The 19,132-nt window shown below is 36.5% G+C and overlaps 1 protein-coding gene across 8 annotated transcripts in view; it reads right to left on the bottom strand.

Moving 5' to 3' along the window:
- gria1a (glutamate receptor, ionotropic, AMPA 1a) overlaps positions 1 to 19,132 on the bottom strand; it is a 223,489-nt gene that overhangs the window by 99,797 nt on the left and 104,560 nt on the right. Inside the window, exon 3 of one of the 8 annotated variants that reach the window (XR_013658383.1) lies at positions 29 to 110. The exons of 6 other annotated variants lie outside the window; for them this stretch is intronic. The gene's annotated coding sequence lies outside the window, so the exon portion shown is untranslated. Of the gene's footprint in view, positions 1 to 28; positions 111 to 8,261; positions 8,413 to 19,132 lie in introns of those variants that run through there. One more of the 8 variants, XM_078953633.1, reaches the window with a different exon arrangement.

Genomic DNA, 19,132 nt, shown 5'->3' with positions numbered 1-19,132 from the left:
CAACATGCGGCTCCATGCGAGATCTCACCTCAAGGGATACAAATGATGTGTAGAACCACGAGAAACACCCAAGAACAACATGGGGGACTGGTCAATGGCCTGATGAGAACCTGGATAACAGTAAAAAAGGTTACCTTAAGGAACATACTACTTTGTCATGGATTTAAATCCTGCAGTGCTCCAATGGTGCCAGCTCATGTTCAGGCCAGTGTAAAGTTCTCCAGAGTTACTCTGGATGACCAAAATAGAACTCTTTGGCATAAACGCCACTTCTCGTGTTTGATGGAAAAAGAAAGCTGAGTGCATCCCAAGAATACCATACCCAACTGTGAAGCATGAGGGTGAAAATTTTATAGTTTGGAGTTACTTTTATTATTTTTATTTTTTTTACAAAGGAGACAGGACAACTGATATGTATTCAAGAAAGGATGAATGGGGTATCTGTGGAGGGAGTTGAAGGCTGGGTTGCCCAGTGACGCCCCCAAAAAAAATCACAGCTCTTGAGTTGATCTGCATGGAAGAATGGACCAAAACAGCAGCTCCAGTCAAGAAACTGTTGACCTCAGTAATGCAACCCTGGTTGAGAATGACAAAGTGTTGAGGTGATTTTTTTGGACTGGAAAAGTTATTTTGAAAAAAAAAAAACATACTGTAATTTTCTGGAGTTGTTTTTTCTATTTTTAAATTCTGTCCCTCACAATTGAAGTGAACATTAAAGTCCTCATCATGACAACTTGCAGAATCTGAGACTGATGAAAATGTTTTGAACCACTGTATCAGACATAAGATGAAAAACTAGACTTTACATTTGTGATAGTTTAATATATAATACTAAAAATGAATAAATAAAAGGATGATAACTGTGAAGTAGTATTGTTTTCAGAGAGGCTGAGAAGGAACAAAAAATACAAAGAGAAAACTGTCAACGAGTAAGAGATGAATCTCAAAAATAGTCTATGTAGATGCTTGCACTTAACATGGGGGGTATAAGTAGATGCTGGGAAGCAACATGGGTGCTAGCATGCTTTCATTAGCACTCTAAATGCTAATGAATAAGTTCATGGCTTTGAAGATGCATTTGTGTTAAATATGCATGGATTTTTTTTTTTCAGAGAGCTGGAAAAGAGGTGGCAGGATTAATTGACAGTAGATATGAACACGTGAAAAAGTTTACAAGTTATTCAAAGTGTTTCACAACGTTACCCTTTGGGCTAGAAAATTCCCCTTGTTTGGTAAGTTTCATTGCTTAATCTTCTCTAACTGGACTCAGTTTCAAAGCAGTTTAATAAGAAATGCTTTAAGGAAACACATGAAATGTGATTCACAATCTCAACTGTTACAAATCGGAATTAGCATGACTTTTCATAGTGTTCTCGTCTACCCTCCTTCCCACAGGGACAGATGCAGAGTCAGTCATTAGTGTTAAGTCACAAGACATTAAGCCAAGCTGCTTGTGGAGCAGTAATGACCCGGCAGTTTGAAGCTATTACGACAGCAACGAGGGAAAAATCTCCATGAAGAATGGTTTCATTTTCTCACTCCCTATAGGAAGAAAAATAAATGGCATACACATTACGTAGAGATAGCCAAATGCATACAAAAAAAGACGGTAATCAAAAACAATGAAAATGTGCTTTTTTGCACTTCTGATGCTTCATTGTGATCATGGACTCTTTTTTTTCAAGCTCTGCAAAACAAAATGACAGAATACATGTAAAACATCATTTTATGAACCATTACAGTATGGTGGTCATTAACAGGTTAATAGCTTCCATTAACACCTCTGCAAAAGTGACAGGGAGAACAATGGAGCCTCTTCAATTTGATTTCCAATTAATATGTATGAGTAGACCTGTAAGGGAGCAATGATATGCAGACACATTATAAGAGCTGAGAAGGGGTGACATATCTATCTGATGACTTGGCTTAAAGAGGAAGAGGGCACGCCGTTAATGGTGTCAGGATCAATGATTGGGGCAAAGGGATGATAGGAAAAGTTTCAACAAAAAAATTATTTTAAAACTCTACAAAGCAGGAAATCACATATATGGAAGTTTTACACTTACTGTGATTTAAAAAAAAGAAGAAATTGGCTTTTACAGTTCTAGAATGTATTAGTAATAAATTACACAACATTATAGTGGGTATTAGGGATGCCACATTTCTTGGTTTAAAACTGAACCATAAGTTACACCCTTATACCGAATTGTGGGGGAAAAGTAAATTGTTGCATCTGTTCTGCAAACATTTGCATTGGTTTATGTTGAAAACATCAAACATGTGTGCTGTGCTAAATTTGATTTATTTAATATTGTTTTATTACAATAGACTACACTTACTATAAGCCAACAGAAAAGATTTGCCCATTAGCCATTAAAAATGTGTTTTTTCTGAATTTTGAGTGATTTGATGTTTTTTTGTAATACTAAACCATTTATCAGAGAGACAAAAATGTGACCCAAAAGCTTTGAACCAAATGGTGGGGAAAGCAAATCTTTGCATTCCTTGTGAATATGTTTATTTTATTCTAAGAGTCCAAAGCTTTGGAAAAGTGTCAAGAGAAAGGATTTTCTACAATTTGTCATAGCTGCGTTTCCTTTACACATTTGCGCAAAACTTAATTGAAATTCTAGAAATGTAAAAAAAAAAAAAAAAAAAAAATCGCAATTACACTGTGTCCACTAAATCAAGTCATTAAAAAACATGGCAATGGATGTAAATAATACTTTGATTTAGAGTAGATGCATTTAAATTACTGCCACTGCACTAGCGCTTATCCATCAAAGGAGACCATGGCGTTTTATTCAGGCCACAGAGCGACAAGCTCATTAGAGAAGGGAGGGGCTACGGATAAAGCGATTTTGGGAAATCGTGGTTAGTGTTTTTACAGAGGAGTTGCAAAAACTCTGCATGGCACGCTCGACTTTTAATCCCCACTTACATCTCAATGGATGCAGTCCTAGTATTGTCCTTTTATTTTTAGTTTCATTTTATTTTTTTATTGTGGAACAAAGATTAAGACTACTGTTCTCTTAGAAATATGGATGGCTTGTTGGCTTCAAGCATGACCAGCTAATGGGGAACAGTGTGAAAAGAAAAACATCCATTCATCTATTCATCCATCCATCTATCTATCCATCCATTTATCCATCCAACCTAACTGGCAAAAACGCAATTAATTCTAAGCTCCATTGGATTCTGATGTCATCGGTTTTTAATATATAATCAATTCTGTCTTCTCATCCTAATACATCAAATGCAAGACAGTAGTTAAAAGTTTTATTACCAAAATCTGGCAAAGAGAAAGGTTTGGGTTGCAATGCACTAAAGAATAAATTCATGTCATAAAACATAAAAATACACTAGGCAAAGTAAGAAAAACCAGAAAAAATGTTACATAACATAGATATTGCTGATTTGAGTGGTATACTTGTAACACTTTCCCATTTTCAGGAGAAACTTGTCTTCACCGTGAAACTTTTGTTTTTAACAAACCCTGTTCTGTTTTTTTCTCTTTTCTTTATGACTAAGATAAATTCTCAAGTGCTGGTTTTGTCTGAAAGCAGGTTTAAAGATTTCAGAACACATGAATATGACAGGTGACTGCTAAAATATGCTGATGGTAGGCATGAGAGCCAGAGAATCCACAGAAGTTGGATAAAAGCTTTAAAACTCGAGAAGAATTTGCATACGTAGGCACTGTGGTGAAAAAAATACCTTCTATTTCAGCATAAATTCCATGGAATGTGTTGCTCTTTTGTGGGAATACTACAAAGTCAGAAATGTGGTGCTTACTGCAACATATCCATGAAAATGACACAATTCTGGTCCATTTTGGATTTTCCCCCCTTACATGCATTGAAATAGCTGTTAATGACCAGCCATTTGTCTACTCAGAGTTGATGGCATTAAAGCACATTACTCCTCTATTTGTACCACTGCTCTCCGTTGTATGAATTATGCTGTTTAAATGGGTTCCTTCCTTTAAAAAGAGCTCTGGGCATGGTCTGTGGAGAGGCACCTAATGGTAGCTAAATGAATTCATGCACACAGAAGGCGTAGGCTGCAAAATCAGCTGTCAACGATGGAGAGATACTCAGAAAGAGTTAGGAGGAAGAGGAAGCCCAAAGTAAACAGATGCAAAAATGGAGAAAGGCAAAAATATGTAAAAAAAAAAAAAAAAAAAAAAAAAACAAATAAAAAAGGGAAGGCACAGCGGGAAACCATGCAACAGAATATATGGAGCGTGATTCTCACATTAAACAAAGCAGTGGAATGGAGCCAAATATGCAGGATGGGATTGGTTAGGAAAATCTATTAATTGCTTCAGTATCCATTAATCTCAAAATCAAGACAGAACAAAAAAAAAAAAACACAAAAAAAACAAACAAGCAAACAAACAGAAAAGTGGGATGGGTGGTATTAGACATTAAAAGTTCCGTCTTCCAAAGCTGACAGTGCTGATAGTGCTGAAATTTCAATGATTATCTTCTTTTCTGAAAATAACCACTTATTTTTTAACAAATGTCCATTTACTGGTGGCCTTTCACGGGCCCGCCACCAGATCTATTATTACTGTTGGTTAAAGACCTAAAAATACAACAGCAAAACACTTCATGTGTAGATTTAGAAATAAAGTCTGACATTGGAGACATAGTTTAACCAACATGAGCAGAACAGGTGATGGGTGGAGGCAAATATGAGACAAATACATTTAATTGTGAAACAAAACAATCCTGGAGAGATTCTTGGGTGTTTGAGAATCATTGCAGTGGCAATTCTGGATCAAAACCTAGTTTGGGTTTATGTCAAGTTGTTCAGTTTCTTCCTTCCACAGCCCCAAAACACACATGGAAAATAGATAAGCGGTCATAAAATGCCAAATAACAATTATTTGTTTATGTATAAGACTCTGATCAGGAGAAAACAAATACAAACAATAAAAAAAAATTAATATGCTAAAGTGTTTATATTTTTTTCTATCAAGAATTAATTATATCCTTAATTACTGCTTAATTATGTCTTTTAAATAGGTTTTCTTGGACATCTTGGCAATTAGACTTATCCCAGTGACAAAGTGGGAGATATACTTTCTTACAAACTCTACTGAAACTTAAAGGCAAAACAGAAACCCAACCTAAGAAAACATGGAGCTTATGAAATACGTTGTAATGTTTTGGTTAAAAGTATTTCAAGAAACTTTAAAGATAAAAAAAAAAATACCCTAGTGTGTAATATATGCACATAAAATGTGGCTTTCATCAAATAAGAAAAAAAAGAAAAGAAAATTGCACTGATGAAGTACTTACATATTTATTTCTGTAGTGCTGTACTTTATTGCTGTATGGAAGTAAAAAAAAAAAAGTAAATGCTGCTGCCATACAGACAAAACTCAGAAATTAATCCTTTTGTTACCAAATCATGTCCAAGTGATACATTTTTATTCTTTTGATCACAACACATCAACATAAAATCACTAGCAGAGGATAATACCATAGCATAACCTTAAAAGGGCTGAACAAAGACATATAGTCATTTTTTTATGGACAAAACACAGAATACTCTAATACTTGTCAGTAATAGGGTTTTGAGGATCTAGCATTTCCTTTCTGTTCGGTGTTTTGGAATTAAGTGTTGTATAAATATAACAGTAAAAACAATTTCTATAATAACTGAAAAAGAAACACCATGAAATCTTCAAAAGCCTTCAGTCAAAGAATGAGGAGGGATTGATTTCTCTGTATTCTGTAACATGTTTACTAAAAAGTCCTAGTATAGACAGAGCCATACGTAGTTTCATTGACATAAGAGATTAACAGACGAGAAACTCTCTGACATTGGATGAAGGAGTAAGCACTAAATATAAAAATGATTAAAAGGTGTTCATGCAGGGTTTTTTTCACTTTTTATTTTTTATAAATGAGTCCATAACAAATCAGATTCCAAGTAAAAAAGGACAAGTCACAAAAGCCACAAGTATGTACATCATCAGAAGTTTTTTAAAAATAAATAAAATTAACTTTTAATGTTTCTCTCTAGGAGTTAACATATTTTCCCTGTGCATGCGTGGGTTTTCTCTAGGGACTCCGGCTTCCTCCCACTGTCCAAAAACATGCTTCATTGGTTAATTGGTCACTCCAAATTGTCCCTAGGTGTGAATGTGAGTGTGCATGGGTGTGTGATATGTGTGACCCAGTGACAGACTGGCGACCTGTCCAGGGTGTCCCCTGCCTTCACCCATAAGTGGCAGGGAAAGGCTCCGGCAGCCCCGTGACCCCCAAAGGGATAAACGGAAGAAGACGAGCGAATGAATGTTTCTCTAGAAGAACTAGATGAAGAAGCTACTTGGATGAACAACAAAATGGCTTCTTGTAAAACCTCAACCCATGGGGTCAAATTTGGATCAGCTTGAAAATGAATGAAAAAAGAAAACTGATTTAAATTTGGAAAAAAAGATATAGTGAAAATTTGAAAAGAAGACATTGTGAATTTAAAAAAAAAGTAACATTTTTAAAAATAATTTAAAATTTGAAAGTGAAAACAAACTTGAAGGAATTATTGAAATGTGAAAAGAAAAATTTTAGATAAAAAATTAATAATAATGTTAACTCGATAGAAATATTGATAATTTGAAAGAAAAAAGGTACATTTAAAACTCCAATCCAAAGAAAAATGTAACAAAAATTGATATTAATTTTTCTTATTATTTGTATTTCTACTTTTTTGTTGTTGTTTTGTTTCTTCTTCTTTGCTTTCAATTCTTAGTTGTCAGTTTAATTAACTTTTCAGGTTTTCACTGCCGAACAGATACTGTTTTTACGTGGGGGAGGGGCTTTGAGCTAATTAGCTAACGGGACGGGTGTTTCCTGTAACAACACATAAAAGGTATGTGATCCAAAGGCAATCCAAAAATGGTCAGAGCCTTTGCAAAGGCAGACAACTTTTAATTGTGCCAAACACAGCAAATCTGGACTTCAACATAGAATTCTGGAAATTAGAGCAGACGGCTACACTGAGTTTCACCATTTAACACCGGAGATGTCGCCAGCAACATAGTCAATGTGCAAATCGGCTTTGCACAATACTAAGGTAAAGTGTTGCGTAACGGCGCAAAGCCACCTTTCTCTACTTCAGAATATTCTGGAATTACTTTAATTGCATAAATGGTTGAAGAGTTATGGTAGTCAGAAGCATATTAACAATGGAGCTCCTGTTTTAAAGAATTAAAAAAGCAAACAGTTCTCAAAAGCAATTAGATCAACTGAAATGGAAACCACAAAGAGTGTATAAAAATAATTCTAACCGACGTAACTCATACTGACTTTATCCAGAATTATCAGACATACTGCTAATGTTTTTTCCAAAAGTCGCATTTGACGATTAACGCCAGTTTATTTTCAGTTTTTTAACATATGATTAGCTAATAAAAGCAGTACAAAAAACACCCCTTTCAGTATTGATGTCTGTAGAACAGGGGTGGTCATTAGATCACAGGCCATCAAAGAGAAATAAACAAAAAAAGAAAAATATATTTTAAAAAAATCCATCAATTTAAGAGAGAGAGAGAGATTTACAGATTTCTTTTGATCAAGTGTTTTAGTCCTATGCTTTGATCAATTGTAAAAGCCTTCCCTGTGGTCTTTTAGAAGTGAATATGCCGTCTTTAGGGCAAATTCAGAAAATCTGTTTCCTTTTCTGTAAAACATCATTCCTGCAGAGCAGCAGGAGTTCATCAGAAACTCACCATTGAGTTGAGAGCAGGATTCTTTGTGCGGACTTAAGCCTCTGCTTATTTCACCATCAACCCTTTGTTTACACTTTCCTGCTAGCTTACAGCCCCTCACTACCCCAACCTCACATGAGTGATGCAACAAAAATGGCGAGAAATATTGGAGCCATCCAGCCGTACAGTTTTGAGCCAGATACCAGCTCAGACAAGGAAAACATGGATCTATTTGTCTGCAGGTGGATGTATCATAATGGACCAGAGCAGAGAGGCTTATATGTCACAGCTAAGAGCTTTTACAAATGTCGTTATTTTTCATCTGCTCCTGATAGTAATATTGCAGGTTCGATTCCCGTCTTGCACGCCCATGAGTCGAAGTGTCCTTGGGCAAGACACTGAACCCCACCTTGCCTCTGGTGGGAGGTTGGCGCCAGTGTTCGGCCTGCGGAGCCGCTGTCAGTGTGTGAATGTGTGTGTGACTGGGTGACTGTAAAGCTCTTTGGGGCTTGTAGGTAGAAAAGTAAATGCCATTTACCATATATGTAGATTTTTTGGAACTTGTCGCTTCAAAAGTGGCTTGCATGCCAAAATGCACAATAATGGGATCTTTGCTCTTGCACGGTTCATCAGGCCCACAGGTTGTCGGATGGAGCAGACAATGGTGCTCTCCCAAGGTTGGAGGGATCCATGCCTAGCATGAGCACAACCATGTTATTCAGGAGTTTAAATCTACAGACATCCTGTTTGGATTCATGATGCTGTTTTTTCTCCTGGCTCTGTTTTTCTTTGGGTCCCTGCTTCATCTGCTTAAATGGACAAGCTGCTCCTGAAGGAGAGATACACCAGAGGGAGAAAAGGAGAGGTGGAATGTGTAACAACAAATGAGGATGGGGGCACCAGCTTGGTGGGGGGAAGGAGGGGAGGGAAGCATTTATGTATGATGGATGAGAGGTGGAGAGGGTTGCAAACTGTCAGGTGTTGCCTTTATCTCTCTTATTCGTTTTTGATACTCAGAGTCAGGGAAGGCTGCTGTGTGGGAGGGCTAAAGAAAGAAGATGGAGGGCAACAATAGAATGAAATAGGAAGGGTGTGGTGGGGGGTATGCTATCGCAGACAAACCCGGCTGAATGTTTCCGGCCCCTCTGCTCATCTTTAATGAGGCCATGAGGAACATTATGCAGATGAATTGAAATGAGGCATAGACCAAAACCCCAATCTAGGGTCACTGAACATTCCTCCTTGTCTTGTTCATGTCCTCATGCCTTTCCTTTTTTCTCTTCCTCTTTTATTTTCAACTTTGTTTCCAAACCTAAACACATTTTCATTTTTTTCTTCAACTCCTCCTCCTCCCCCTCCTCCACCCTTGTCCCATTTCCTGTTTTAAAAGAGTGTCATTGATCTCCTCTTCAGACCTGCTGGCTAATCAGAAGATGGATAGAGATGTAAAGATAAGGTTCACTGAAGACAACATGCTTCAAAACCAGCATCTGTTGATGACAAGAAAGAAGAGGCACAGGAAATGAATGAGGGGGAAATTAAAAAGTGGAAAGCATGAGCAGAAATTTGCACCTCAGATGGAATTTCAAGAGCCATTCCCGAAAGATGGTTCATCAAGCTTCATTCTGCCTGTCATCCATGATTGCTTTTAGATCAGTTCCTATGGAAACGACAGTTTTCTTTTATGCTGCTGAAGGAGGTGGTAAGGGGATTTCATCACTTCTTCCCTGGGGGGTAGAAGCCACCATTAAGAGTATGCTTTGGATGTACATGCTGGACCAGTTCAGAGGACAAGCATTCCTACTCAGAGCATAACATGAACAGAGTGTGTGATTAGAGGAAAGCATTCTGAGCAAAAAACAAATGTATAACTCGAGTTTTTGTGTGTGTAAACCTTTCATGCACCAAAAATTGAAATATGGCAATCCTTGTATAATGCAATTGTGGAACAAAGCACTTAAAATTCTTTCAACTAAACTGAAGCCACAATTCACCAAATATGCTACAGTAACATTGTTTACCACTATATCATCAGGTAAAAGCAGTTTTTTTATGCCTTTACAGGGCGAGGTGCTATTTTTTAAATTTTTTTGGTCATATCTTTTTCATACAAACTTGTTTTTTAAAAGGCATTCTTTTGCCATTCTTGTTGATATGCAATTGGTATACAATGCTCCCTTCTGAGGAATAAAACTAGAGGGATGATGCATATTGTGACTACTGCTGCATTTAACTTCAAAACAGACCAGCTCTTTCTCTTACTTCACAGCACAAATGTCAAGTACTCCTCATATCTGTACAAACCAGAGCATGTCTAAGTTCAAAGCAGTTTTAGTTACAATGAAACTCCCATTTCAAAGCCTTACAGCTATTTTTCTAAAATGAAATGCGTCATTTATATTACCTATACTGTAATTTTTATGAGTGTCTGTTTCCCCACAATGGCTTAGATTCTTTATGTCATGTCTGGCATTAGGAGACATAAAAAGGATCCGTGTTGGCTTTTTGGGTAAACAGTGTTTCTGTATCCAGACTTTGCTTAGCTCCTGCCTAAAGCAGCCCTCTCCTTGAATTATGCATGGCTGTCTAAATAATGTGTTGTTAACAGAGATTAATGAGGCCAATTCGAAGATGGATTATGAATTTCATAATAGGAATTATCTCTGATTTTGGTGCCTTACTTTTTTACTTTGGTTCCATCTTATTTAATTGGGTCAGCTGCTATAAAAAGCCAATCAGAATGCCAGTCAGTCTTATTATACATTAGCTTTAATACTTGGAGCACATAAAAGACTTTCTTCCCACAAGAAATTCATCAGTGTTTCTACCAACTGTATATACAAATGTATTTTTTTGCATTACCACTGTAGCTGATTTTAAAGTCCGACTCCAATCATCTTTTGATTTATTTTAAAAGCGTTCTCTGATGTCTTTTAATCATAAATATGCAATTTAAGGCAACCCCCCCCCCAAAAAAAAACACACAAAAAAACTGTCATTTAAGAAGACATAGTTTCTGCAGAGTGGCAGTAGTTCATTAGAAACTCAGAAGCTAGAAGCCTGACCGCACTTCCCTAGAACTGTTTACCTACCCCCCTTCCCCATACAGCCCCTCACAACCACAACCCAAAATTAGCAATATTGGAGATATCTAGGCATACAGTTTTGAGCCAGATACCAGCTCAAACAGATAACCAATTAAGGTAAAGAACTGCATTTTCCAGAGTAAGTCGCAGGAGCAAAAAAGACAAAAAAAAAAAACTTGTTTAGGAGAAAAGTGCAACAATTCTGAACAAATCTGCTTAGCCCAGCATTTTGCTAATTTCATACAACACACATTTTAAGCATCTAATTTACTTCCCCCATTTTTTTTGCACGTCAAATTCGATGTTCAATTCTTGTCTGGACGTGTTCATACTAGGGATGGGCAACTCCAAGCCTCAATAGCCAGTGTGCCAGGTATGTCCATGCATTAGTCACATGCTGGAGAAGTTATCAGGTTTTTAGCCTCATTGCTACATGGTTAGCATTGTCTGTATGTCTAATTTACAATTCACAGAAGACACAGATGATCTGGAGAGATCAGGTTTATTTCTTTTGAAAATTCTCTTTAAAAGCACATCTCCATGTCTGGGATCTTTTATCTTTATTGCAAGAACTGCGTCAGAACAACTGTGCTTTCAGGGGTAATTCCGTGTCTCTGTAGTTTGATGACTTTCTTCCCCCATTAGTCTGATAAAAACAAAAGTAATAATATTTTGATGCAAATGGGAAAAATATCATGATATTTTGTTTGATTGTTTGGGATGCTGTTTCTTCTTCTGCAAAGCTGTCTGTAGTAAATACTGAAATACACACCTAGTGTCCTCTACTAGTTGTTAGCGGAAAACAACCGCTAAAGGGCAACTGGTTGTTAGTGGGAAAACAGAAAATATATGAGCCTATTTACATTTAAAAAAAATCAGATATAATTTGGTTCTGAGCTTAAGTCACACCACTGGACAAACCATTAAAAAAAGGGACTTAGTGTGTATTCAGACTGGCCAGATTTGGTTCGCTTAAAGTAAACCACAGTTGGTTTACCCCGATAATCTGGAACAAACTTTTTGTCTGAATGCACCCAAGTGGACCAGAACCTAGAGCGGCTGTCTGACCCATCTTTTAAGTTGGTCTTGCTTGGTTTCTAATCTGACTATGTTTCGGTTTACTCTGAGATTCCTCAGTCTGAATACAATCCTTCCTCGGGGCGGAACAGCGGAACCAAAACCTTTGTAGCCGACGTAAACCTAGTAGGAATTAAGCAAGATAAGCCGCGGACATATGTTAGAGTAACAACTGTTTATTTGTTAAAACACTTACCGGTATTTTACGCTAAAACGGGTTTTATAACGAATTGGATTTATCTGAGCTTTTCCAGATGCTCAAAGTGCTTACAATGTGTCCATTATTCTTTCATACTTGGTGATAGTAAGCTACTGATTCATGCACATTCACACACCAGTGTAGCCACATTGGAGGCAAGGAGGGTGAGGTGTCTTGCCCAAGGACACAACAACAGTTGACTGGGGGAAGCGGGGATCAAACCGCCGACCCTTCGATCATTGGATTACCCACCGCCTGAGTGGCAGTGGCTCAGGCAGTTGAGCAAGCAAGCGTTTTGTATGCTTATCTGTGTCTTGTTATGTGACCTGCGCGCTGTGACGTCATCCTAAAAGCTACCTTGTTGTTTCTACAAATTCTCTTACAATAACGCCACGATGAGACACAGCAACTCATTGAAATGTGATCGGATGAATTCAGACTCATCAGAAAAAAATTTAACGTGATACACATAGCTTACCACTCTTTTCCTGACAATCTATGTCATAAACACTTATCAGCGAACCTTCTGAACTGGCTTCTTGCCAGTAATCGCCCTGCAGCATGCCTCCACCGGACCAAAAAAGTGAGTAAAAAGCGATGAGCCTGACGATACTGACTTTCAAAACTTGTGACTGAAATAAAAAGTTATGAATGAACTAAAGGTGCAGGACCTCCATAATTTCTGCCTCTAGTTGCTCTGCCCCGCCCTCATAATTCCTTACCAATGAGTGAAGAGATTTTTAGTCACATTGTTTCATTTACAAGCTTTAGTCCAAAACAGGAAAGTCTCTTTGACGGCAGTCTGATCAAACGCAAGGTTCAGGACTCGATCCGGACCAAATTAAGCGGACTGGATTCAGACCAAACAGTTTTCCCAGTCTGAATACTTTACACCCTTGTTCTCTGAAAAATACCTTCATACCTGGTAAAACCACAAATACAAATTCCATAATGGAAAAATTAAATATTAAATTCTAGCCACTGAAATGTTTCATAGAAATCCAGAAATGTCAGGAATTCTATCATATTTTTTGGGCTTTGTAAGAGAAAAGTCTGCCATACTGGTATTCACTCACTTGCCACCTTTGGGTACTTTTTACGTCAAACTAGTATTCCCTTTGAGTAATGCATGCTAAATTTAATGAAAAGTCCTTGAGGATAATAATTTAGGGAGCTCCCCAGTTTACCAAACTCGAGAGAGCAATGTTTGTTTTTTTCTAAATGTGGCCTTGGAGGACATTTTCTCTCCCAGTGAGAGATCAATTCCTCATCCCATGCATTCATCTGCAGTCTCACAGAAGTGTTAAGGTAATCCTTCAATTTTGCAGCCCTGCCTCTTCTCAACCACTCCAGCCTTAGGGGGTCACTGGTGGCTGTACAGTAGCGCTTCATTTAATTTCAGTCTCTGGTGCTTTCAGGATCTGAACTAGTAAATGGTGATGAAAGAGGAAATGCAAGAGGTTTCATTCTGCACTGCTGGTCTTCTGTTTTTCTTTTTTCTTTTAGCCTGAAGAGAGTATGTAAAAGAAAAACAGTATTCACTTAAATTCTAGGAACTAGTACATGGTCATGCTTATCTCTGGAAAACTGGGATGCAGTCACAGTCATAAATCTGTTTTTTGTTGTTGTTTTGGTCATGTCTGCATTTTAGAATAATCTAAACAGCAAATACAATTTTGGAAACTGATATTAGTCACTTGAAAATGTTTTTATTGTTTAGACGGGCTGTGTATCTGTTCTTCAACATGCTAATCTGTACCTATAGAGGCTGCATTTTTTTGACTTTTACATCCCATTTGTAAATCAGCAATCATAAATCTGTGCTGAAGATGTTTTTTTTTCCAAATCTTTCATCTCACTATGAATCTTCTGCAAACATAATAGAAGAAGAAATCCCAAACAAATTCCACCTTTTGTTGAATGCATCTTGGAAAGGGATGTGGCATGTTGGATAATCTAAGTATTTAAAAGGTTCCAATCTATTTACATTGAATTTATTTGCAAGCCAGATTACTATTGAAATGAAATGTCAGCATACTTAAAGCAGTATGGAATTGTGCAAACCTGCTGTGTGACTGAAGTTTCTGAGCCTTTGGAAAAGTTCATTGGTTCTCGTGGGATCAGTAAGGATCCTATTATCACAGTAAAAATCCCACTCTGTTTATCTTTTGATCAATTTTTTGAGGCGTTCCCAGTGGTCTTTTTATGATTATGCAATTTTTTTAAGCAAAAATCAAAAACCTGTGTCTGTTCTAAATGTTAGTTTCTGCAGGGCAGCAGTAGTTTATTAGAAATTCATCTCTGAGATGAGGGCAGGACCGCTGCTGTGGAACAACCCAGAGCCCTCTTCTCCTCCCGTTGCCAAGAGTTCAGTGCAGGAAACTAGCGGTCACACAGTGTATGTTCTACATCAGAAATATGTTCTTTTTCAAACAACATCTTTTCTTCTGCTCCTGATTCACAACAATTTGAGTACACAGAAAGGCAATTTGGATCTCAATTTCCATAATATACAGTACCAAAACTTTGGACACACCTTCTCATTCAAATGAATGGGATGGTGTGTCCAAACTTTTGGTCTGTACTGTATGTTCTTCAGCAATCAGAAAAAATCCACCAGAACATCTTAACACAAAAAACACAAGTTTCATTGGAACTGGTCTTTAAGTCAAATTCTATTTATTAGTTTAGTTCAGTATTTTGCAACACATCTATAAACGTATCATTGGCTCATTTTAAAATTTACGAAAGGTCCAAAATCTGTCAATTCATAAAAGGTTAAAGGAGTGGTAAATTTGACTGTACTGTACTTACTGACTTTTAAAAAAAATATGTTTTTCACTTTAATCAATGATTTAAAAAAAGGACTTGACGTAAATGTTCCAAAAAAGTGCTGTTTCTTTATGTCTTGCAAAATGTGCCCGTCTTAACATTAAATTAATAAATAAATACATTTTTTAAAACATATTTTAACTGATAATTGTTCTTTTTTAATAATTATTTCATTAAAAAAAGGCACGCTGTTCAACCACTGACGGGCCTTGAAAACAAACTGGGGATGAAAAGCTCCAAGTCAAGAAATTTCATCTCAGTGTTTTTAGTTTGACAGTTGGCAAGATCTCACTTCTGTTGGGCAGCTCTTCCTGTTAAGTCTTGTGTAGTGTGCTTCTAAAAGTCTCAAAAGGACAGTTTCCAAAATCTCTTGATATCTCTGTTTTTATCATGGCAGACTGCTTTATCAAGGTCTATAGTGTATACTTTGTAACACAGACCATCACCATATTATTTGAATGTAGAGGAGGACGTGGAAACAGGGATGTGGGTTGGGATTTATTGATGATTGTTATTAGGCTCTGCATCGTTTTTGAAGACAGGCAATGAGTCAGTTTAATGTTGAATGAGCTTTTATCACCATGACATTAATATCATAACAATCTCCTCTTAATCCCTTCATCCCAGGGCTTGTTCGCGTTGGCAGCTATAGCCTTGTAACTATAGCTGCTTCCAAGTAAATCCTCCAACTTGGTTGTGTTTCATGTTTTTTGCAGCCAGATCTCATCCATTGGAATTCCTTTGTTCAGGGATAAACACAAGCAGCATTTTTTCTTGCTTAAACTTAGGAAGTTTATCCAGTAAAGTGAAACTAAACATGGTCTCAGTTGGACATCCTAATTAATTTACTAAACTTTCTTTACTTTCCAGTCCCTTTGATTGATTTAAGCATAAAATGTTTTACACTATTTGAAGTCAGGATGTAATTGCTGATTTTACAGTCAGTCAATCAAGAGGGTGGTTGATATAAATGGACTTAAAAACAAAACATTTTCGTTTGAAGTCTGTCCTGGAAGTCTCACCACGGGGCATGAAGGTTGAAACCCTGCAAGTGGGGCATTTTTCACAAGAGGCTCCTTAAAAAGTCTAAATGCAGCTCAAGAAAACTCGAATAAATACAGGACAAGGCAAGAAAAGATGTTATAAATAGCTCATCACATTTCAAAAAGCTCTTAAGGTCCTACAGTTAGACGCCTCAGGGCGTGTGCTTGGATGGAGAGCTGAGAAAGGCTGCAGTTCTGCACGTTTTAACATAAAATAACTAACATCGCTTTTATATATGTATCTTATGTTAAACCAATTAGAGGTTTATCATGTAGAAATTTAGAAAAACTGGATTTGAGTTTGGATTTATAGAGGATATTTACAGAAGATCTAGTCCAGGGGTTTCCAAACTTTTTGCAAAAATGGTCAAATTTGATCAGGTGGAAATGTATGAGGGCCAACCAATCAGTCTGCATTCTTTGAAGTATTTTATTAACATTAAATGCAAATTAATTATTTAATGATTTTTTTTCCTTTTTGTGTGGAATGCGTTTTTTATTTCTTCACATTGAACAGAATTATATCTTAATAAATTTTTACCAAAATTACTGTGAATTTCACATTTGAAGACCAATGGAAGAAGTTAATAAAAGAAAAAGTATTTCTACCTAATTTCCTTTTATGAAGTGAATTACTCCTCAAACATTAAAATTTGGTGGGTTAATTAAAAAAATAAAATAAAAATAAAAAAAATTCTAACTTGTGGTTTAAACCTAATTGAAGGATTTAATGAAATTGCCTTTCTAAAGATTTTCAAAGTGTCTTCCAATGATTATCTTAAAACAAAATTAGCAAAAACACATTTCCAACTTTGCTTGCCAACCTTCACAAGTATGTCTACTCAGACAACAGAATTTTGAACGATCTTTCAGGGTTTAGATTAAATGAGCTTAGCTACTGGTTATCCTTTAAATGTGTTATACTGCACAGGAGGAGTGATGGAAACAAATGAAAGCAGCAAGTCATCAACAGTTGAGGAAGTGTTGTCTAGTCAGTGCAAAAGTGAGGGTTAGGATTGGAAAATAAATAAATAAATAAATGTGAAAATAATCGTTGTTGGCTACATGCACTTATTCTACTTGGGATAAAACTCAGATCAATTTAAATAATCTTAAACCTCAGACAACCAAACATTGGATGTATGGGGTCAATTTAGCAAAAACTAAAAAAGGAAAGAAATTGTAATGAACAAATACATAATGCAATCCAGGGCAATGGGGGAAGGGATTTAATGATTAGAATGGAAGTTATCAGGACCTTGAGGCGGTGTGGAAACCATTGATTAAAAGGAAATAACAAGTGAGGGATATCAGAAGCAATTCCAAAATCATAATTAAATCAGTAACCTTGAGTTTTCTTGTGGCCTCAATAATCAAAATGTTATGTAATGAAAATCAATGTATCTATTCTACATGTGTCTATGCATGCTGTGAAAAAAAAAATGGGACCATAAAAAAAATCAGTATTACCTAAATGGGGAACAGAATTTGCTATCAATATATCTATTTAATTCCTATAATTTGCATTTGTGGTTGTCAAGAGGTTTTACTGAATCCTCAGAAGGAAGCTTCAACTAAGGTGAGACTATTTTCATAAGACAAATGTTTAAATTTGGCATCGATATTTTTCCTGAAATTTCAGGAAGCACACTTTGAAATTAATCTTTTGCCCTCTGATCTTTAACATTTAAATGAGTCATGCCCAGTGGCCACGAATAATTTTGGGGAGCATTGTATCCCATTGGTTTCTGATCTCTAATTAATCATAAGACAGGAAACCTTGAGACATTATTGGTTATGATATAAAACAAAGCTTGATAGTCCTCTCTTTGAGCTCCTTTTTGGACCAGTTCAACTAAAGATTTTACCTCCTTTTGGTACAGTTGCTAACGCTTACCTTAAATCTCCATCATGAGTACTTAATTTGACCATCTATCCAAGCCAATTTGCATGAATTAGTGCTGGAGGAGCTTTCATTTACAATTAGAGTGAGGAGACGTTACCAAAAGTTGCTGGTAAGTTCACAGGTTCAACCAAATAGCACTTATCTACAGCTGGCAGCTGGACATGGCTTTAAAAAAACCTTTTTTAATACCCATCACCTAATAAAAGTCATAGCGTTGAAATTTCTCTCGTCTTCAACCTCGCAGCTTTGCTTCTCCTCTAAAAGCTGCAGGTGATTAGCCGAAGGATGTGAAATGCACATTGTCTGCCCTCACCCATTCTTCTTGTGTCTCCCCAATCAATCACATCACACTCAAATGTCCTATTCACACTCAGCCTGGCTTAATTATTTTAGTTTAAAATAGAACTTTTGTTATAGTTGAAAACTGATCGCACTGTATCAAACCATAAAAATAAACCAATAAATGAAACTCAAATTTTGAAGTCCCACGCTGATCATATTTTGATCTTTTTTTTAAAAGTATTTCTAGTGGTCTTTTAATTATTCTTATGCCGTTTTTAGCCAAATAATAATCATAATTACAAAAAAATCTGTTATTTTCTAGGACTTGGTTTTTGCAGGGCGACAAAAACTACATTTTTTCATCTGCTCCTGATGCACAATGATTTGAACAAGGAAATGCACATAAATGCAAACTTGAGATTAATTTTTTTTTTAATAAAGGTCCTCCATCATGAGAAAAATATAAAAAAAACACCAAAAACCCAATTCCCATTGGAGTGGGTCTTTAAAAAAGACCCACTAAAGAAAACAAGATGCTTGGTGAGTCATTGTGATCTCATTCTGCTTTATGATAGTGGACCACAAAGAGGAGCTCACTCCCAGACTTTAGGGGTCACCTATTTTAGCGCAGAAAATTTTGGAAAGATGAGACTAAACATCAAAGAAAATTTGACATTTATTGAATGGTTCCATGAGTAATACTTCTGATGGTTCGGGTGACCTCTCAGCCCCTTTTATCCTCAGCTGAAAGATTGTCTTGTCTGCAACGACCGAAGCCTTCATTCCCATCCGTTTTTTTTTTTTTATTCCTGCTGGATAGATTGTGTGAGCAAAATCTAATAGTTGACAAGGAAACATTCGACTACATTTGAAATACTTAAAAAAGACAAGATAAACAGATATTCTAATAAAGATCTCTTTTAACTGGGACTTTACCCAGTAGATTAAGGTCTTAAATGTACAAAACCAACTTGCCATGATTAC

Source organism: Oryzias latipes, chromosome 10 (assembly GCF_053564925.1).
Source record: "Oryzias latipes strain Hd-rR chromosome 10, Olatipes_Hd-rR_3.1".
In the NCBI taxonomy this organism is placed as follows: domain Eukaryota; kingdom Metazoa; phylum Chordata; class Actinopteri; order Beloniformes; family Adrianichthyidae; genus Oryzias; species Oryzias latipes.
This window is presented reverse-complemented; position numbering and strand designations above follow the sequence as displayed.